The sequence below is a fragment of the Bos grunniens genome, chromosome 7, assembly GCF_055505025.1.
Source record: "Bos grunniens cultivar Pamir isolate PY7600 chromosome 7, Bosgru_T2T1.0, whole genome shotgun sequence".
Lineage (NCBI taxonomy): Eukaryota > Metazoa > Chordata > Mammalia > Artiodactyla > Bovidae > Bos > Bos grunniens.
The window spans coordinates 34,128,683-34,149,940 of NC_141171.1; the positions used below are offsets into that span (position 1 = coordinate 34,128,683).

At 39.2% G+C, this 21,258-nt stretch overlaps 1 protein-coding gene across 28 annotated transcripts in view; it reads right to left on the reverse strand.

The window, feature by feature from the left end:
• PRR16 (proline rich 16) overlaps positions 1-21,258 on the reverse strand; it is a 1,143,323-nt gene that overhangs the window by 1,085,691 nt on the left and 36,374 nt on the right. The window contains exon 4 of one of the 28 annotated variants that reach the window (XR_015167108.1): positions 15,070-15,898. The exons of the other annotated variants lie outside the window; for them this stretch is intronic. The gene's annotated coding sequence lies outside the window, so the exon portion shown is untranslated. Of the gene's footprint in view, positions 1-15,069; positions 15,899-21,258 lie in introns of those variants that run through there. 28 annotated transcript variants of the gene reach the window in all.

The window sequence follows — 21,258 nt, forward strand, 5'->3', positions numbered from 1 at the left end:
AACATGGCATTATTTACTGAGAAAGATAATAAAAGGTACAGACTAGGCTTGATGAGGGAAGTAGGAAGGAGGACAATTTGTTGATTTGGATACAAAGTCCAGGCACTGTGGAGGTGAAATTGTCAAGCAGACTATTGAAAAGATGGGACTGGAGTCTAGGGAAGGGACTGGCTGGAATCACTAATTTGTAAGTCTTCTGCACACATGTGTGAATTGAGCATTGAATGAGTTTTTGAATACCCAGGGCAAGAGTCCAGAGGGAAAAACAGAGTCTAGGAGCCACCTCTGAGAAAACTCAAGATTTAGCAGCTTGACAGATGTGAATCCAGTTGCAAAAGTGACATCTCTCTCTTTGACCACCTTCTTGAAACCTTATGACTTAAAAGGCCAACCAACCAGAGAACAGGGTTATCCTAGAAGGCTATGAAAAAAGACTGTTCAAGGAATGGTGGAGAGATAATACACAATGAAAGCTAGTGAAATGTCAAGGAAAATGAGTGTTGATAAATGTCTCCGGGAAAGGTCATTTCTGAATGTGTAATAGCTACATTGCTGGAGTAGAATGGGATGGATGGAAGTCAAACCAGAGTACATAAATGGGTGAATGGGAGACAGAGACTCTTCAAAAGTCTGCTGTTACTGGCCTTCTGGACTCAAATCTGAGCCAGCCCCCCACAGCCCCAGTCTTCCTGAAGCTGCACAGGGCTCTGGTGAGGCTCCACCTTCACCTTGAACCAGCAGGTCTCTACTACAGAACTCAGGAGTCACAGCAGACCTCTGTTTCAGACTCTCCAGCTGCGTACACTTGGCTGTGGTTGATGTGCAGCTAGAATCAGAAGCCAGCTCTAACCTATGCTGTAACCCAGTGTGCCTCAAATCTTAGGCATTCATATACAACTACCACAATTACTATCATGTATGTGTACCTCTAAAGCTATTATTTACTTTTTATATTTCTTTAAATCAGGCCACTTTAAAACATAAATTATCATTAAAGGAAAACATATGCTAAGACCACAGGAAAAACTATCACTCGTCATAAAATTTTAAAACAGAGAAAGCAAAATGTTAAGTTCTAGCTAGATACTTCAGCACATTGAAGACTCTGAACTTGACATATGTTTTAAAATAAATGACCTAAATGTACACACTGCTATATTTAAAATAGATAACCAACAAAGACCTATTGTGTAGCCCATGGAACTCTGCTCAATGTTATGTGCCAGCCTGGATGGCAGGGAGGTTTGGGGGAGAATGGACACATGTATATGTATGGCTGAGTCCCTAAGCTGTTCACAGCTTGGGGTAGCTGAAACTACCACAACATTGTTAATCGGCTATACCCCAATACAAAATGTTTCTGGCATTAAAAAATAACAATATGATAATTAAAAATAAATAAATAAAATAAATGACCTAAAGGTGAGAGGTGCTGGTTAGCAAGAGAAATGTTAAAAAATATATTCACCCCAAAACACAGTTGAATATTTTCATTAGGTGATAGGTTTAATTCTTGCACATGTTCTAAAACTGGTATTTATAAATTCAGAGATGTAGAAAAATAAAAATGTTCTGTCCCAGCTTGATTTATACTGTCCTATCTCATAATTGTCATGAGAACTACTTAGAATCTCCTCCTTGTAAGGTTATTCATAGAATTATTTGCCACAGCTTGCCATTAGTTATCCTTAGGGTCAAATTTTAAGTATTTAACAACATAATAGAAAGTGTCAATTTATTCGAGAAATATTTAGTGAGTCATGTACTTCCCCAGGGGCTTCCCTCATAACTCAGCCAGTAAAGAGTCTGCCTGCAATGTAGGAGACCTGGGTTCAATTCCCGAGTCAGGAAGATCCCCTGGAGAAGGAAATGGCAACCCACTCCATTGTTCTTTCCTGGAGAAGCCCATGAATAGAGGAGCCTGGCAGGCTACATACAGCTATGAGGTCGCAAGAATAGGACATGATTGAGCAACGAAGTGCACACACACACTGGTCCTGCCCCAGGGGTTCAGACACGAATAAAACAAAGTGTCTATCATCCAGGAGTTTCATACGGAGACGGGAGATGCATATGTAAACAAATCATACAGTCAGAAGCACAACAATAAAGTTTAGAAAAGGAAATGGTTAACTATTTAACTATCTGGGCTGGGTGGGAAGAAAGAGATGGGCAGGTTGTCAGGGAAGTCTTTCTGGAAGAGATTTACACACACACCCCAGACTATCTTTGCTTATTATGTACTGAGAATTTTTACCTGTGTCTGTGCCGACTACTACATTTGTGTCTCATCAATTTCTTATTTATTACTTATATGAGGTTTACTTTATTCAAATTTAAAGGATATTTTACGTTAATTAATAGTTTAATTTTTCTCCTGGAGGCAGTGGGCTTTTCAGTTATCTAGGAAGCATGACCTGGCTAAAAGAACCTGCATGCTAAGACACTTCAATCCTGTCTGACCCTTTGCAACCTTATGAACTGTAGCCCTCCAGGCTCCTCTGTCCATGGGATTCTCCAGGCAAGAATACTGGAGTGGGTTGCCATGCCCTCCTCCAGGGGATCTTCCCAACCCAGGGATTGAACCTACATCTCTTACGTCTCCTGCATTGTTCTTTACCACTAATGCCACCTGGGAAGCCTGGCTTTGAGAGCACCACATCACAAGTCAGGAAACCCATGGGCTCAGGTCATCCTTCTTTTTATCCCTATAACCTTGGAAAACCACAATTTCTGAGCTTCAGGTTCTCCTTTTATAAAAGAAGGACAATAAAAGCTGAAATTCTTTGATTTACAGTAGCCTAGAATATCTATTTTTATGCAAATCACTGTAAAAGATAAAAATATTTTAGAGGGATAATTTAATTAAAAGTTGATTTTAAATTACAAAATGGTATCAGACATATGACATCCGATACAGCTATCTTGAGGGAAAGAAACCAATCCAAATGTATTTCAGTTAATTCTCAGGAAGAAATTTCTTTAATTATGACAAGAGATTAAAAACATATTATTTAATGAGTCTTTCCAAAAAGCAATATACATAAATAATACATGGAATTTAACTCCACTTATTGTAAAATGAAATAAAACTTTATAACTACATTTGTTTCAAAATGAATTTTTAAAGGTTCACTAAACTATATACCAGTTTATATATAGTATATAGTTTTTATAGTATAAACTATATACTATATAAACTATATACCAGTGTCTACTGACACTGGTTCTATACAAGGAGGTCAGTGGGTGGTAAGGGCTGGATTACACATAGCAGAGGTTAGCTGATGAAGAGGAAGTGAAGAGAAAGTGGGTAAGAAATAAAGGCAGTATTGACTTTTTGTTCTATATAATTCTGTGTTGTTTGAATTTTTATAGTAAGAATTATTCATGTCTCATTTAGTTAAAAAAGACACATTTTAAATAATAAGGCTTATGGATTCAAGGAGACAGATTAAGTATTCACATTACATCTTTAGAAATAACATCATAAACATACTAAGCATGCTAGAGTGGCTAAGACGGCAGAGTAGGAAAACGCTGAGCCTACCCCGTCCCATGGGAAAAACCTAAACCACAGCCATTTGCAGAAACACTGGACAACTACTAGCAGAAAAGGTCCACAACCAAAGATTTAAAGAAGGGACCACAATCAAGACAGGTAGAAGGGACAGAGTACAGTCAAGACTCATACTCCCAGTGGGTGACCCACGATGTTGTTCAGTCACCAAGTCGTGTCCGACTCTTTGTGACCCCATGAACTACAGCACACCAGGCTTTCCTGTCCTTCATAATCTCCTGAAGCTTGCTTAAACTCATGTCCACTGAGTCAGTGATGCCATCCAACCATCTCCTCCTCTGTCATCCCCTTCTCCTCCTGCCCTGAATCTTTCCCAGCATCGGGGTCTTTTCCAGTGAGTCAGTTCTTCACATCAGGTGGCCAAAGTATTGGTGTTTCAGCTTCAGCATAGGTCCATTCAATGAATATTCAGGGTTGATTTCCTTTAGGATTGACTGGTTTGGCCTCCTTGCTGTCCAAGGGACTCTAAAGAGTCTTCTCCAACACTACAGTTTGAAAGTCAATTCTTCAGTGCTCAGCCTTCTTTATGGTCCAACTCTCACATTTATGCGCTTCCCTTGTGGCTCAGGTGGTAAAGAATCCACCTACAATGCAGGAGACCTGGGTTCGATCCCTAGGTTGGGAAGATCCCCTGGAGAAGGGAAAGGCTACCCACTCCAGTATTCTGGCCTGGAGAATTCAATGGACTGTATAGTCCATGGGGTCACAAAAAGTCAGACACGACTGAGCGACTTTCACTCTCACTTCCATACATGGTTACTAGAAAAACCATAGCTTTGACTATATGGACCTTTGTGGGATGATAATTATAATTGTAGAAATTCTTTCTCTTAAGCATGGAGTCTGAGCCCCACTGGATTCCTCAGCTCAGGGGTCCTGCACCAAGAAGACAAGCCCCCAGAATGATTGGCTTTGAAGACTAAGGGAGCTTACTTTTGAGAGTAGCAGAGGACTATAGGAAATAGAGATTCCACTCCTAAAGGGATCTAACACTCCCAAAACCAGGGCCGAGGCAATAATTTGAAAAGATGCCTAGGTCTACCCCTCCTGCTGACCTTAGAGCCTCCCAGAGAGGCAGAAGGCCAATGGAGTTCACACTGGAAACATAAACCCTGGCAGCTAGTATTTCTGAAAGCTTGTTCTACCACAAGGACACTGTGGACAGCAAGAGACATCTTGGGATTCTTCCTCTAGCTTTTTACTGAAGGGACCCAACCCTGCACACCAGCCTGTGGGCACCAGTACTGAGCTGCCTCAAGCCAAACAGCCAGCTGCACACGGACACAGCCCCACCCACCAGCAGGCTAACTTCCTTAAGATCTCCTGAGCCCACAGCTGACCCAAGGCCTGCTCCTGTCCACCAGAGGGGTAAGGCATGGTCCCACATATCAGTCTGCCAATGCTATGCCCAGGGCCCCCTAGTGCCCTATAGCCAGCTGCTGCGATCTGGCCCCATCCACCCGTAGGCCATAAGCAACACCTGGATCCCCAAGAACCCACAGCCAGAGACCTCAGAACCCAGCCCCCACCAGTGGGCTAGCAAGAGCCCCAGGACCAGCCTTACCCACCAGTGGGAAGGCACCAGCCCAAGGATCATCTGGAACATGACCCTACCCATCAGCGAGTCAACCCTGGCTCCAGGATTGCCAGGTCCAACAGCCAGAGACTCCAGGACATAACTCTGCCTGCCAGTGGGCAGGCACCAGTCCTAGGATCACCATAATCCCACAGTCTGCCATGTCAGTACCCAGCCCATCACCAGCAGGTTGGCACCAGCCCTGGACTTCCTGGGTCCCAGCCTTGCCCACCAACAGGCCAACATCAGTTCTAGAACACTCTGGGCTCCTCAGCCAACCACCATGGAATCAAGAACCATCCACCAAGGGGTCGATATCAGCCTCAGGATTATCCCAAACCTCACAGCCAGCCATGTCAGGAACCAGCCCCACCTACCAGCAGAGCGACTTTAGATCCAGGACATCCAGCCCTACAAACATCCACCCTAAAATCAGCTTCCAGGATGGGGCCACAACTAGCCCCAGAATCCCCCAGGGATCTGCAGCCAGCTGCCTTGTGACTCAGCCTCACACAGTGATGGGCATTCTCCACACAAGGCAGGGTCTGCCAACCAACTGAGCCAGGGGCCAGACACACATTCCAGATTTCTCACAGTAGTTAGCCCACCACAACAGAAGGATGCACGCAGCCCACATCGGGGTCACCCCTTAAAGCGTATGTAGCTCTGTGGACCAAAAGGGAGTGTGCTCTTCAGACACACAGGAGGTCTCCTACAAAAGGCCACTTCTCCAAGGTCAGGAAACATAAACAACCCATAATGCATAGAAATAAAAACAGCAAATTAGGCAAAATAAGGTGACAAAGGAATATGTTCCAAATGAACAAACAAGATAAAAGCCCAGAAGAAGATGCACACATGCATGCTCACATATATACAACAGAATATTAAGTCACAAAAAACTGAAATCCTGTCATATGCAACAACATGAATTATCCTAGAAGGAATTATGCTACATGAAATAAGTCAAAGAAAAACAAATACTGCATGATTTCACTTATATGTGATATCTAAAAAGCAAAATAAATGAACAAACAAAACAAAACAAAACAGAGTTACAGATACAGAGAATAAACAAGTGGCTGCCAGATGTCTGGGGATTAGGGGGATCGTGGAGAAAAGAAATAGGTGAGGAAATTTAAGAAGTAAAAACCTCTAGTTGCAAAATAAATGAGTCACAGGGATGAAATGTACAATGCGAGGAATAAAGTCAATAATTACATAATATCTTTGTATGGTGTTTGTAAATAGAGTGGTGATAATTTTGAAATATGTAGAAATATGAAATCACTCTGTTGTGTAACAGGAACTAAAATGGTGTTTTAGGTCAATTATACTTCAAACACACACACACACACACACACATAGAAAAAGAGATCAAATTTGTGGTGACCAGAGTGGGTGGAATTGGATGAAGGTGGTCAAAAGGTAAAACATGATAAATACAGTTAAACTGCTACAGGTTATAATGGAAGCTGCTAAAGAGACCCTGATGCTGGAAAAGATTGAAGGCAGGAGGAAAAGCAGACAACAGAGGATGAGATGGTTGGATGGCATCAACAACTCAATGGACATGAGTTTGAGCAAGCTCCAGGAGATGGTGAAAGACAGGGAAGCCTGGCGTGCTACAGTCCATGGGGTCACAAAGAGTCGGACATTGACTGAGCGACTGAACAAGAACAAAAGAGAGTAAATCCCGTTCTCAACATAAATAAAAGGGTTTTTCCCCCATTTGTTTAATTTTGTATCTATATGAGATAAGGGATGTTCACTAAACTTAATGCTTTATGATAATCACTTCATGACATATGTAAGTCAAGTCATTAAGTGGTACATTTTAAACTTATACAGTGCTGTATGCCAACTATATAACAATAAAAAAATAAAGCCATAAACAGATAGATACTAAATGAATAGAACAACAACAATCCCAAGAATGGGGTATGGTTGTCACTCATCAAGAATTTCAGTAGATTTCTAGAAGACAAAATAAATACAAGTTGATGATGTAAATCCAAGTCTAAAGGCAGAAGACGACCAAAGTCCCAGTTTGAAGACAGGCAGGCAGAGAAAAATAATTATTTTCTACTCAATTTTTTATTCTGTTCAGGCCTTTAGTGGATTGGATGTGGCCCGGTCACACTGGGGAAGACAAAGGGCTTCACTGTCTGCAGACTCAAATGCTAATATCACTTGGAAACACCCTTATAAACACATCTAGAGATAAAGTTTTACCAAACACTTGGGCATTTCCTGTCCCAGTCCAGTTGATGCATTAAAATTAACCATCACACTATTTAAGCAATCTCCAGGAAAACCCAAAGAAAATAGGGGAGACAAAAACAAGGACATTAGAGGAAGCTTTAGCCTCTGATCCCATAGCCACAGCAAACTAGCCAGATAAATATAAAACAGTCCCTTAAAGCCTGTATACCTGTTCTTTTACCCAGTACATCATGTCTGGCTTTCAAAAAAAATTATGAAGTATACTAAAAGGCAAAAGCAAATAAACAAACACAAGAACACCACAGCTTGAAGAGATGGAGCAAGCATCAGAGCCAGAATCAAATATGACAGAGATTTTGGAATGCTCAGACTGGGAATGCAAAACCCCTATGGTTAATATAGGGGGTTCCCTGATAGCTCAGTTGGTAAAGAATCCCACTGCAATACAGGAGACGCCAGTTCAATTCCTGGGTTGGGAAGATCCCCTGGAGAAGGGACAGGCTACCATCCAGTATTCTTGGGCTTCCCTGGTGGCTCAGCTAGTAAAGAATCCACCTGCAATGCAGGACACCTGGGTTCGATTCCTGGTTTGGGAAGATCCCCTGGAGAAGGGAAAGGCTACCCATTCCAGTATTCTGGACTGGAGAATTCCACGGACTGCATAGTCCATGGGGTCACAAAGAGTCAGACATGACTGAGCAACTTCACTTTCACTTTTCACTTTCATTGGAGAAGGAAATGGCAACCCACTCCAGCGTTCTTGCCTGGAGAATCCCAAGGACGGAGGAGCCTGGTAGACTGCCATCTATGGGGTCACACAGAGTCGGACACGACTGAAGCGACTTAGCAGCAGCAGTGGGAAAAAAAAATAAAAAACATTCAAGAACAGATGGGTAATGTAAGCAGAGAGATGGAAACACTAAGAAAGAAAAGAAAATGATAGGAATAAACAACACTTTAACAGAAATGAAGAATGTCTTTGGATGGCTCATCAGTAGATTGAACACAGCCAAGAAAAAAAAAAAAAAAAACATCAGTGAACTTGAAAATATGGCAGTAGACACTTCCAAACTTCAATATAAATAGAAAAAAGAATTTGAAATATGGAAAAGAATATCCATAACTGTGTCACAATTACCAGAGTTGTCACATACATATAATAAGAATTTCACAAGGAAAAGAAAAAGCAAAAGAACAGAAGAAATATTTGAGGTGATACTGGCTAAGAATTTTCCAAAACTAATGATAAACTACAAGCCCAACTCAAAGACTACCAAGCAGGACAAATACCAAAAAAATGAAAATGCTATACCTAAGGATATTATATTCAAAGTGCATTAAAAGAAAGACAAGAATAAAATCTTGGAGAAAGGAAAACAAACCAAAAAATAAAAAATCTAGGAAAATAAAAACTATACAGAAGAATCATAACTTCAAAATGTTGCAAACTAAAATGTGCATAATTTTGAGAAATTGCTGATGTATAAGAAAAAATACTCCACTTGGCCTTGACACTATATTCTCCCTCAAGTGGCATAAATAAGGGTAATGGTACTTGACCCACAGAGAAGGAAATGGAAACATGTTAACATAGTCATAATGATGAAAAGCCTTTTAGTTGATTTTCAGATTTAAGAATTAACCGATAGAAATAACAAGATTAATTACGTTTACATAATATATTGTGAATGTTTTCAATATAAAAAAAAAGCTAAAGGTAGATATATAGCTGTCAGAAATTGAGCAATGGAAAGAGAAATATGTAAAAAAAATTCACACAAAAATATGTATCTTACAGAGCAGGGATTCAGAACAGACTATTGAAAGTGGATACAAAAAATATATAGATATATAGAAAAATTGATAGATGGACAGATAGGTATATATGATTGGAAGCTGGAAGAAAAACCAATAGAATGTTATCGTGCCTGATTAATTAGAATAAATGGAAAGAAGAAAAAGGGGAAGAGACACAGGTGTTATACAAGAGAGATAAAGTCTTAGCCTTAGGAAAGTATATAATGTCAGCAACTACTCTCAATTGTAAATCAAAAAGTAAAAAAGCAAGCAGGAATAGAAGGAACATACCTCAACATAATAAAAGCTGTATATGACAAACCCACAGCAAACATTATCCTCAATGGTGAAAAATTGAAAGCATTTCCTCTAAAGTCAGGAACAAGACAAGGGTGCCCACTTTCACCATTACTATTCGACATAGTTTTGGAAGTTTTGGCCACAGCAATCAGAGCAGAAAAAGAAATAAAAGGAATCCAAATTGGAAAAGAAGAAGTAAAACTCTCACTGTTTGCAGATGACATGATCCTTTACATAGAAAACCCTAAAGACTCCACCAGAAAATTACTAGAACTAATCAATGATTATAGTAAAGTTGCAGGATATAAAATCAACACACAAAAATCCCTTGCATTCCTATACACTAATAATGAGAAAACTGAAAGAGAAATTAAGGAAACAATTCCATTCACCACTGCAACAGAAAGAATAAAATACTTAGGAATATATCTACCTAAAGAAACTAAAGACCTATATATAGAAAACTATAAAACACTGGTGAAAGAAATCAAAGAGGACACTAATAGATGGACAAATATACCATGTTCATGGATTGGAAGAATCAATATAGTGAAAATGAGTATACTACCCAAAGCAATTTATAGATTCAATGCAATCCCTATCAAGCTACCAACGGTATTCTTCACAGAGCTAGAACAAATAATTTCACAATTTGTATGGAAATACAAAAAACCTCGACTAGCCAAAGCTATCTTGAGAAAGAAGAATGGAACTGGAGGAATCAACCTACCTGACTTCAGGCTCTATTACAAAGCCACAGTTATCAAGACAGTATGGTACTGGCACAAAGACAGAAATATTGATCAATGGAACAAAATAGAAAGCCCAGAGATAAATCCACGCACCTATGGACACCTTATCTTTGACAAAGGAGGCAAGAATATGCAATGGAGAAAAGACAATCTCTTTAACAAGTGGTGCTGGGAAAACTGGTCAACCACTTGTAAAAGAATTAAACTAGAACACTTTCTAACACCTTACACAAAAATAAACTCAAAATGGATTAAAGATCTAAACGTAAGACCAGAAACTATAAAACTCCTAGAGGAGAACATAGGCAAAACACTCTCCAACATACATCACAGCAGGATCCTCTATGACCCACCTCCCAGAATATTGGAAATAAAAGCAAAAATAAACAAATGGGACCTAATTAAACTCAAAAGCTTCTGCACAACAAAGGAAACTATTAGCAAGGTGAAAAGGCAGCCTTCAGAATGGGAGAAAATAATAGCAAATGAAGCAACGGACAAACAACTAATCTCAAAAATATACAAGCAACTCCTACAGCTCAACTCCAGAAAAATAAATGACCCAATCAAAAAATGGGCCAAAGATCTAAATAGACATTTCTCCAAAGAAGACATACAGATGGCTAACAAACACATGAAAAGATGCTCAACATCACTCATTATCAGAGAAATGCAAATCAAAACCACAGTGAGGTACCATTTCACGCCAGTCAGAATGGCTGCGATCCAAAAGTCTACAAGCAATAAATGCTGGAGAGGGTGTGGAGAAAAGGGAACCCTCTTACACTGTTGGTGGGAATGCAAACTAGTACAGCCACTATGGAGAACAGTGTGGAGATTCCTTAAAAAACTGGAAATAGAACTGCCTTATGATCCAGCAATCCCACTGCTGGGCATACACACTGAGGAAACCAGAAGGGAAAGAGACACGTGTACCCCAATGTTCACCGCAGCACTGTTTATAATAGCCAGGACATGGAAGCAACCTAGATGCCCATCAGCAGATGAATGGATAAGAAAGCTGTGGTACATATACACAATGGAGTATTACTCAGCCATTAAAAAGAATACATTTGAATCAGTTCTAATGAGATGGATGAAACTGGAACCTATTATACAGAGTGAAGTAAGCCAGAAAGAAAAACACCAATACAGTATACTAACGCATATATATGGAATTTAGAAAGATGGTAACAATAACCCTGTGTACGAGACTGCAAAAGAGACACCGATGTATAGATCAGTCTTATGGACTCTGTGGGAGAGGGAGAGGGTGGGGAGATTTGGGAGAATAGCATTGAAACAAGTATAATGTCATGTATGAAATGAGTCGCCAGTCCAGGTTCGATGCACGGTACTGGATGCTTGGGGCTGGTGCACTGGGACGACCCAGAGGGAGGGTAGGGGAGGGAGGAGGGTTCAGGATGGGGAACGCGGGTATATCTGTGGTGGATTCACTTCGATATTTGGCAAAACTAATACAATATTGTAAAGTTTAAAAATAAAATAAAATTTAAATAAATAAATAAATAAATAAAATATTTTACTTTTACAGAAAAAAAAAAAGTAAAAAAGCACATTATTTAGAATTATGGACATAATGTCCAGGAGAACTGAAAACAGAAACAATTAAATTGGTTCTGGTGAGTAAGACTGAAGCTAGAGTAGAATAAGGGCAAAAAGATTATTTATTACAAACTATTCTGCCTTTCTCTTTTTAACATAGACATAGATTTCTCTGATACAAATAAAACTTTAATGACTTAAAAAGAAACTTTTAAGATAAATTTTAAACCTTTAATAGTATAAAAATCCTTTCATGAGAAACCCAGCAAAGGTGCTTTTCAATGGACCTCATTCATCTAAGCTAGCAGCACAGAACCCTACCAGAGAGGGTGATGCCTCTAGGTAGTCGGTCTTTTTCCTGGAACTTCAAACACCCAAAGAAGATAAAATACACGTGACATATCCCTTTGCGTAGTGTGTTCACTACTGCGGAAAAAAGAAAAAGCTACCTGTAAAGTATGAGAGAAGATGTCCCACAGCGAAAACACTTCTCAACAAAAGATACTAAGAAAGGAAAGATTAACACTGGATTTCGCCAATCAGGATGAATAAAACCTAAGGAGGGGAAAAGAAAAACCTAGAGCTGTGCGATACAGGATTGTACCATGGAGTGCGTTCCAACTGAAGCACGTATTTGTGCATCAAGAATGGGAATGTAATTAGCACGCTTTCACTTCTTGAAATCTGAAGATTGTTATAAATTTATAATTGTCAGTGAACTGTCATAAGGAGACAAGTTCTAGTGCCAAGCCTAGGTGGGCATTCAGGTTTGCCAACAGAAAAGACAAGAAAAAGGGATTTAGGGTTCAAGGACCCAGATTCAAGACCATGCTTTGCAACTTATTAAGTATGGGATGTTGGTAAAATCACACACTTTTCTGAAACTTCTTTCTTTTCTCTCTGTATTTCTATCTTTAGTAGAGATAATAATTAGTAACAATAGTAAGAGCAGTAGTAACGTAACAACAAAAAAAAACCTACCCAACCCAATATATCTGCTAGGTCTATTCTCACAATAATATGGTGTCACAGTTAATTTTATATATCGATTTGACTGGCCACAGTGCATCCAGATTAAACATTATTTGTAGAGTCTGTAGGAATGCTTCCAGATTAGTTTAGCATTTAAATTGAACAGACTCTGAAAGTAGACTGCCCACTCTCATGTGGTGGGCACCATCCAATCATTCCAGGGCCTAAATAGAACAAAAAGACAGAATAAAGACAAATTTGTCCACTTTTCCTGCCTCATGGATTGAACTGGGACATCACATTTCATCTTCTCTGGCCTTCAGACTGGGATTTACATGATCCACTCCCCTGGTTCTCAGGGCTTTGACTGAAGCACACCACTAGGTTTCCTGAAGACCCAAGAGATGAGCAGATGGCAGATCCTAGGACTTCTAAGCTGCCATAAAAACTTGAACTAATTCCATATAATAAATCTCCTTTTTTTCCCACTGGGTGTGTTTCTCTCCAGAACCCCGACTAACATAAAAGAGATATGGGCTTAAAACTTTCAAAGATTATGCAAGAATCAGTTATGATAATTGTCATCCAGGGGCAGGTCCCTTCTTCCCATGCTGTGATTGATGCTGTGCATCTATCCCTACTGGGAGCTGGATAACTGAGGCAAGCATAAATAAATGATATTATTTTTTAAGTCCAGGTCAGCACAAGCAATGTAACTGCATTGTTTCATTCCAACATTCTCCTGACTTTGACAGTTACAGGGAGACTGACAGCGCCACTGTGTGGCTCTGTGTCCTGCCACACAGAGCAGGAAAACAAAAGGAAGGAGGTCATGACAACGGCAGCTAGCTTGAGACACCACCGTATTAACTGATCACCATCTATTAGTAAATTCTGACCTGCTGAATGCACCTCTTGCCTATAATTTTCTGCTTACACCTGCAGAGCACTATGAGAATGACAAAGAAACATAAATGTTATATCTAATCTGTCACAATAGCCTAGAAACAGAGTTGACAAACATTTTCTCATGTGTCCTTGAGAAATTAATAATTTCGAGGGATGGGTAGAAAATTTTGACCAAAAGAGAAATTTATCATATATAAGGAAGAAATAAATAAGATAGTGAAATAAGTTTTTAACACGGAGTTGGTAACAGGTTTTACAGAAGAAAAGTTATAATTGCAACTTTTGGGCTTATATTTATTTAGCAGAAATAAAATGTGTTGTGCATGATTTCTAGGAAATGTGTACCATTTAGCAAAGCACTGGGAGCACAACCAAAATACAGAAAAAAGTTAAAGGCAGAGGATTTATATTCCTACGTCCTTAAATACTAGGTGAGTCAAGAACACAAGTGTAAGTTTAACTAATTAAGGCAGAAGTTTCAGTGTAATGGATATGCTGCAGGAATGAATAAGTCCCACAACTTCAGTGGAACAATGTGATAAAGCCTTATTTCTCACATAAAATCTGCTGTGGCTCCACGTAAATTTCCAAGACTCTGTGTTTCCTGTGGTAGCTCAGCAATAAGGTTCCTTTCATCTTATGTCTCTACCATCAACATGCCAGAGAAAAAAAGAGCTGAAGACAGTTGTTTAAACAATCCAACGCTTTGACCCAAAAGCAACTCAAATCACCTCCACTCATAACCCTTTGCCATAATTAATCATATGACCCTGCCTGACCTAAAAGAAGTGTTGAAGGCCACTTTCCAAGGTGTAAGGAATAAACAAAAGAACAAATATTCATAAACACTACTAAAGTTTCAATGAACAGGCACCATTCATTCCCTACTATTCTGTTTACTCTCTCCCGTTAGTGATAAGTAAGTGAAAGAGAAAGCGCTCAGTCGTGTCCGACTCTTTGCGACCCCATGGACTATTCACTCCATGGAATTCTCCAGGCCAGAATACTGGAGTGGGTAGCCTTTCCCTTCTCCAGGGGATCTTCCCAACCCAGGGATCAAATCCAGGTCTCCCGCATTGCAGGCGGATTCTTTACCAACTGAGCCACAAGGGAAGCCCCCATTAGTGACAGTAATATGGAAATGAAGTAAACAGAAATTAGTGGCAAAACACAAGGTCTAACTAGTTCAATTTGGAGGGAAGGTCTGGAGAGAAATCCAGATTAGAGAACCCAACGGATGAAGGGAATCTTGAATAATGAAGATACGTTGGAATTTTCACTGAGATAACTATGGTGTAGATAAATCAAGAGTTCCTGAACCCATGATTCATCTCCTCTTTATCACTACCTTGACACAGCTCATTCATGAGTTGTTGACAAGCAAGGACTCATGCTTGGAGTACTCGCTCAGCACCTTGCTTCCACCAAGGGTAACTTAGGCCACCCACGAGGAATGAGAAGCCATCACCGATGAGTCATAAAGGAAAAAGTAAACAGGACAAAATGGGAAGCTGAAATAGAGGATGATGTTACTTTGCACAGGAAATTTTTGAGGGCAAGATGATGAAAGTATACCCCCAAAATGAAACTAAACAGGAGTTTACAGAATTTTCTCAACTGCAGTACCTGCTGTCTGAGATCAGTTGCCTCCAGGCTCTAGCACAAATCTCCCTGGATGACCTTTCAAGGAAAAAAATTTGAATAATTTAGGTAACTGGACTTGGTTTCTATTTGTTTGGGATTATATGGTCATGAGTTTGCCTCAGTTTGTGTGGCTGATAAAAAAGGAGGACTTGGGGTTTGTTTGGATATTTTCTGTGTTATGCTTGTAAATGCTGCATTTATGTGCCAGTAGCTTTTATGGTAGTTTTTGATTCAATGTCACTGATCTATACTGACATCAATAGCATTTTTGAGCTATGAGGGTATACAAAAAAGGGTTACAGGTTACATCACTAAATTTCCCTTTAACTCTTAAGGCATAAGTGTATCTCTTTTAGCCTTGGTTTTTAATATCTTTTGCAAGGCAGGAAGTCCTTTTATAAACTCTTTCTTTAAAAAAGAAAAAAATAGTGATTTTCATAGAAGTGGGCTTTTTCACTCATACGAAGATTTCACAGAAGAGGGCTATTTCACTTATATTCAGAACATCATTCATTGGCCTCCAGGGACAGTTCTGTTATGGACGGACGGACAAAACTTGACACGAGGGAGAGCAACCTAGTGAAACATGAAAAATCCTCACAGTCACAGTCCCACTGAAACAGCTCCCTTTGTAAAAATATCCAGTAGGGAAGTAGAAGTTACAAATTGACTCCTATCAAATTCTGCCTCCCACCTGTTTTATAATTAAGAAAGCTACTTGACTTTTAATAGGGTTCAATTTCTTTACCAGTGTCTTAAGATTTTTTTTTTTAATTCATTCTTTACCAGTGAATAAGATGATCTCTGTGACTGCTTACTACAGCAAAAGTCTACGCAACAAAACTCATGATGTGGGACCACCAAAAGAAGCATGTGGATTAATCACTAACATCCTCCCTTTCTTGTAAATCAATATAAACTACCACTTCAAAATGAGACCCCTGGCTTCTTACCATGACCGTGGTGGTCTTATGGGATCTGGGGAGCCATGATGCTCTTGGGAGGCCTGGTGTCTTGCATGAGCCTAGTAAATGACATCTAGGTCAGCCCAGGAAGAAACAGAAATAGAGTACTGGGAAGGCACCTGGACCAAGGAAAGGTTTAAGGCCATTGAAACACCTGATACTTCTAAAGTTCTCTCCATCTTTTGAAACCAACACTCAGACCTCAGACAGAGGCAACAACTGAGGTTCCTATAACATCCCCTGTGCTTGGTATTTATTCCCTCATTCTATTTTTTCCTTCTGTTTACTATCATCAAACATGATTTTCCAGGGACTTCTCTGGCAGTCCAGTGGTTAAGACTTCACCTTCAAATGCAACTAGTGAGGAGTTGATCCCTGGTTGGGGAGCTAAGATCCTACATGCCTCCTGGCAAAATAAATAAATAAATAAATAAACCATAAACAATATTGTAACAAATTCAATAAAGACTTTAAAAAATGGTCCGCATCAAAGAAAATCAAAAAATAAAAAGCATGGTTTGTCGAAGGCTTCCCTCTTCATGTATCCCCCAAACTATTGATATTTATTGGTCCTGCCATGCTAGGATTGAGAAAATTATAAGGCACATTTTAGTTCTAATAAGTCATTCTCTTTTATCCTTAAACCCATTTTGGAGCCTCAAGAAGGTTGGGACTCTCAATTTAAAAGTTGCTGTGACTAACAAACTCCAAATTTCTCACTATGTTCAGCAAGAGTTCATTAACAAGTAAACTCAAAGCCTGACAGGTTATTGCCTTTATACAAATGGCCTTATTAACCAGCATAGTTAACAATGTATTTGGTAGGCACTGAGCCTTTCCTTAAGGAAGCTTCCTACATAACCAGACTATCTAAATTAATAGATTTCTGCTGAACTGTTTACATGTTATTACTGGTAAATCCCATTAGCCAGTCAACAAATGCACTAAATTATCAAAACAAATAACCTGAACCAAACATAATAAGTATATGTTGCATAGATGCTCTCCTCATTATAACTGGGTACTTTCAGTTGATATAAATATTTTTGATCCCATGTCTCACTAATCTGTACCAGCTTCTTGTATTTGCTCATCAAATATTCACAAAATGCCCTCCAGACACCCTTTTTGCTTTCTTATTGCTTAAAAGAAGCATCAGTAATAACTTTGACATTTTGTTACTTCATTCCCCCAGCCAACATTCATCCAGCACTTCTTTGGGCTAAGAACCCGGTAACTCTTCCCTGAACAATTGCAGTCACCTCCTCTCTTGTTCACCTGCAATAACCTTGAATCTTGCAAACTATTTTCCACATGTAAGCCTAAGACTGAGGCTTCCCAAGCCTCTTAGGACAAAGACCAAAATGCTTATTTTGGGCCATAAGGCTCTTCATGGTCTGGCCTCTACCTGTCTTTCCAGCATCATTTAACACCACATTTTCTCTCACTTTCTATATACCAGTCACAACCATGTTCTTTCAAATCCTCATACTTGCCAGATATTCTCCTGCTCCCCGGTCTGTGAAAATTTACCTGTTCTGCCCCAAATACCCTTCCATCACCTTTCAAGAATTGGCTTCTAATCATCTTTCAAAATTCAGACCACTTCATTAGCAAACTCTCAGCTGACCTTTCTGAGTGGATCAATTATCCCTAGTATATGCTCTCAACACAACCTTTGTCTAAATGATCACATTTGTAATGCCAAATTTACTTCTGTGACAATTTAATGTCTGTCTTCCCTACTAGATTCAAAATTCCACAAGTCAGGACTGTCATTCTATCTCCATTTAAAAGCGTAATGACGGGTACATAACCAAGTCTCAATAACTATGTATTGAATAAGTAAACAATAAATATCAGGATATATGACATTTTTGAAACATCTGTATTATTAAAGAAAATAAAAACAAAGCTCTTCAAAAAATAGAGACTAGGTACAATGAAAATTGGTCACTTGTGGGGGTCCAAAGACCTTTGGACACCCTCCATTTTAATAGCGCTCCATATTGTTGATCCTCACCTTTATCCAGACCTACCGGCTGACAATGGATGTATGGCTGGTCCTCCTCCTACTCCTGGTCTTTAAGTCAATCTGCTCATCCCCTCATTTTGGCTTCTCCACCCAGATCCTGCATGCCTCTGACCAGCTAGTCTCTTTGGTGGGTGTAGGGTGAAGACACTAAGATTATGAGGCAATGGTGAAGCCCATATGAGCTCTGGACCCAGTCAGGGCTCCTCAGAAACTATTGGATGTCCTCATATCTCTGGGTCCACATACTTGTGTCAAGTTCAGCCACATGGGAAGATGGAGCAAAGTAAAGAATGGAAGCTTTATTCAAAAGCTCTTTATCTTATATCACTCCCAGCTTGAAACCCTTTAGCGACTCTCCTTTGCCTGCTACACAAAATCCAAGTTCCTTATCTTGGTCTTTGACAGTTTCCAGAGCCAGACTATGTTCAAATCCTGAATTTACCACTTACTGGCCATGTGACCTTGGGAAAGGTTTTTGACCATAGTGCCAGGTTTCCTCTTCTGATAAATGAGAAAAACAGTATTGGACTGTTGTGCACACGTCTTATGTACAATATCAAACGCTCTCTGGCACTCACTAGCCACATATCCAGTTTGTCTTCTCCCATCATTTCCAGACTTGGATTAAATGCTCCCCACAGGACACGGGATCTGACATCTCAAGTAGCCACTAGCAACCCAGGAGTGTGGAAGAGTTAATGCTCCAGGCGGAGTGTTTGACTATTGGGAGTTGGGAGAAATCCAGGCGGATAAATTCCCTCTTCTTCCCTCCCTTCCCTGAACTGGTGCAAGGTTTCTCCCAGTGGGGAGACCTCCCAGGTAGCCAGTGCACACAGCTTCTGTGGCTCTTCCAGGCTTGTCATGAAGCAGACTGTGTGCTGTCACCTTGCATTACCTCCCATTCTTCCTTACCTTGTGTCCCTTTTCTTAGCCTCAATGCCCCAGGTTTTTGTCACCCAAATAAAACATTGATACTTAAAAAAAAAAAAATTACATTTCCCAGAATCCCATTCTTTTAGTACATAGACTTATAGCTAGTTACGATCAAACAAGAGACTTGGAAGGCAGATTTGAAGATTATGAGCACCAGGCTCTTCTCACATAAACAACTGCAGAGGCAATTCGATATTCCACAGCAGAGTGGGTGTTCTGATACTGGATCTTTGCCTTGTCGGTGTTGAGAAACAGGGAGAGGCAGCAGTGGGATTTCTACAAGGCTGAGTTCAGAGGAGCTGGGGCATTGCTCTTAGCTTTTTACTTCTGACTGTACAGCCTTCACTAAAGACAGTTTCCTGGCATTCCTTAGAAACTGCATAAGCTAACTAATTCCCTTTCAGCTTCAGCTAGCTGAAACAGATTCTTTAATCTATCCAGCAACTCTAAACTGATACCCTTGAAGAAAACCTTTGCAACATGTGCATTTCAAACAAAAGCTTTCCACACAAACAGCTCACACAAATCTAATTTATAAACATAAACAACCCAAAACAATATGGATACACAGTTCTCAGAAGCACACTGGTCATATGATCAGGGAAATACAAATTAAAACTATCATGGAATACTGTATTTTTATCTATGAGACTTAGATAAATGAATAAAGACAAATATCCATCATAGAAAAGGATACAGAGAAATGGATACTTTCATTAATTATTTGGAAGAAGGGAGGGTGTATAGTCATATATTTAAGCATTCTCATTAAGGTTCAAACAATACAGTTCCACAATATTATTAATATTATCTAAAATTATTCCTGGAATTTCTTGTCGATAAGACTAGCAAAAAGGATAAGAAGTATCAGTGTTGGAAATAAATAGTTTTGATATGTTTCACTTGAATATGATATAATTTTTTACCTAGAACAGTCAGGACGATCAATTGTTCTAATTATTAAGAGGTTAATGAGGCAGTCATATATAAGGTAAAAAAATTTTTTAATCAGCCTTTTCTATAATTCATAAATAATTAGAAATGATATTGAAAACAAAACTCCATATCCAAAAGCAATGAAAGTCACTATAACACAGAGAAAAGACTAAGAAAAAAGTATAAAAAGCCTCATGAAAAACAAACTATAAAAATTACTGATACACGTTAAGAAGAAAATGTAGATATATAACATAAAGGCAAAGATATGTTTGTGGATGATTATTGTATCAATGTTCATGTAACAAAAAAAACTGGAAGCAAATGTTCATATATAGGAAATACAATTTGCTTTGCAATACATCAACAGGATGAATCCTCTCCAAAAAGAAAACAAAACAAACAAAAATCTGTTAAAAAGAATGAGATAGAAACTCAAAGAAACAGAAAGTAAAGTGGTAGTTATGAAAGCCTAGGGAGTGAGGAGTGAAGTAAAATGGGAGATGTTGGTCAGAAGGTACAAACTTCCAATTAAGTTTTAGGGATCTATCATCCAACACGGCGATCATAACTAATAATAAGGCAATGTACCCTTGAAAACTGCAAAGTGAGTGTATCTTTTAAAAGTTCTTACCACAAAAAAGAAGTGGCAATTATATGACATGATGGAGATGTTAGCTAATTCTACAGTGGCAATCATTCTGCAATATGTAAGTGCATCAAATCAACTCAGTGTACATCTTCAACTTACATAATGTTATATGTCAATTATACCTAAAGGGGGAAAAAGAATAAGGTAGTTCTATAAGTACCAATATGAAATATCGCCAGCCAAATTTTTGTTATAACAAAATGTGATCTGTTTTATTGTTTAAAAGAAATGTCTGACCGTACATACTAATATATAGAATACAGACATAATCCACAAAGATATTGTATCAGACACCTCTTGTGCACATCTTAAATCACCCCAGCACTTCCAGCCTTTTCCCACAAACACTGCTGCTTCTACATAGTCTTTGACCAGCCTTGCACAGGCACAAGGTGATCAGACCTCATTTCAGTCC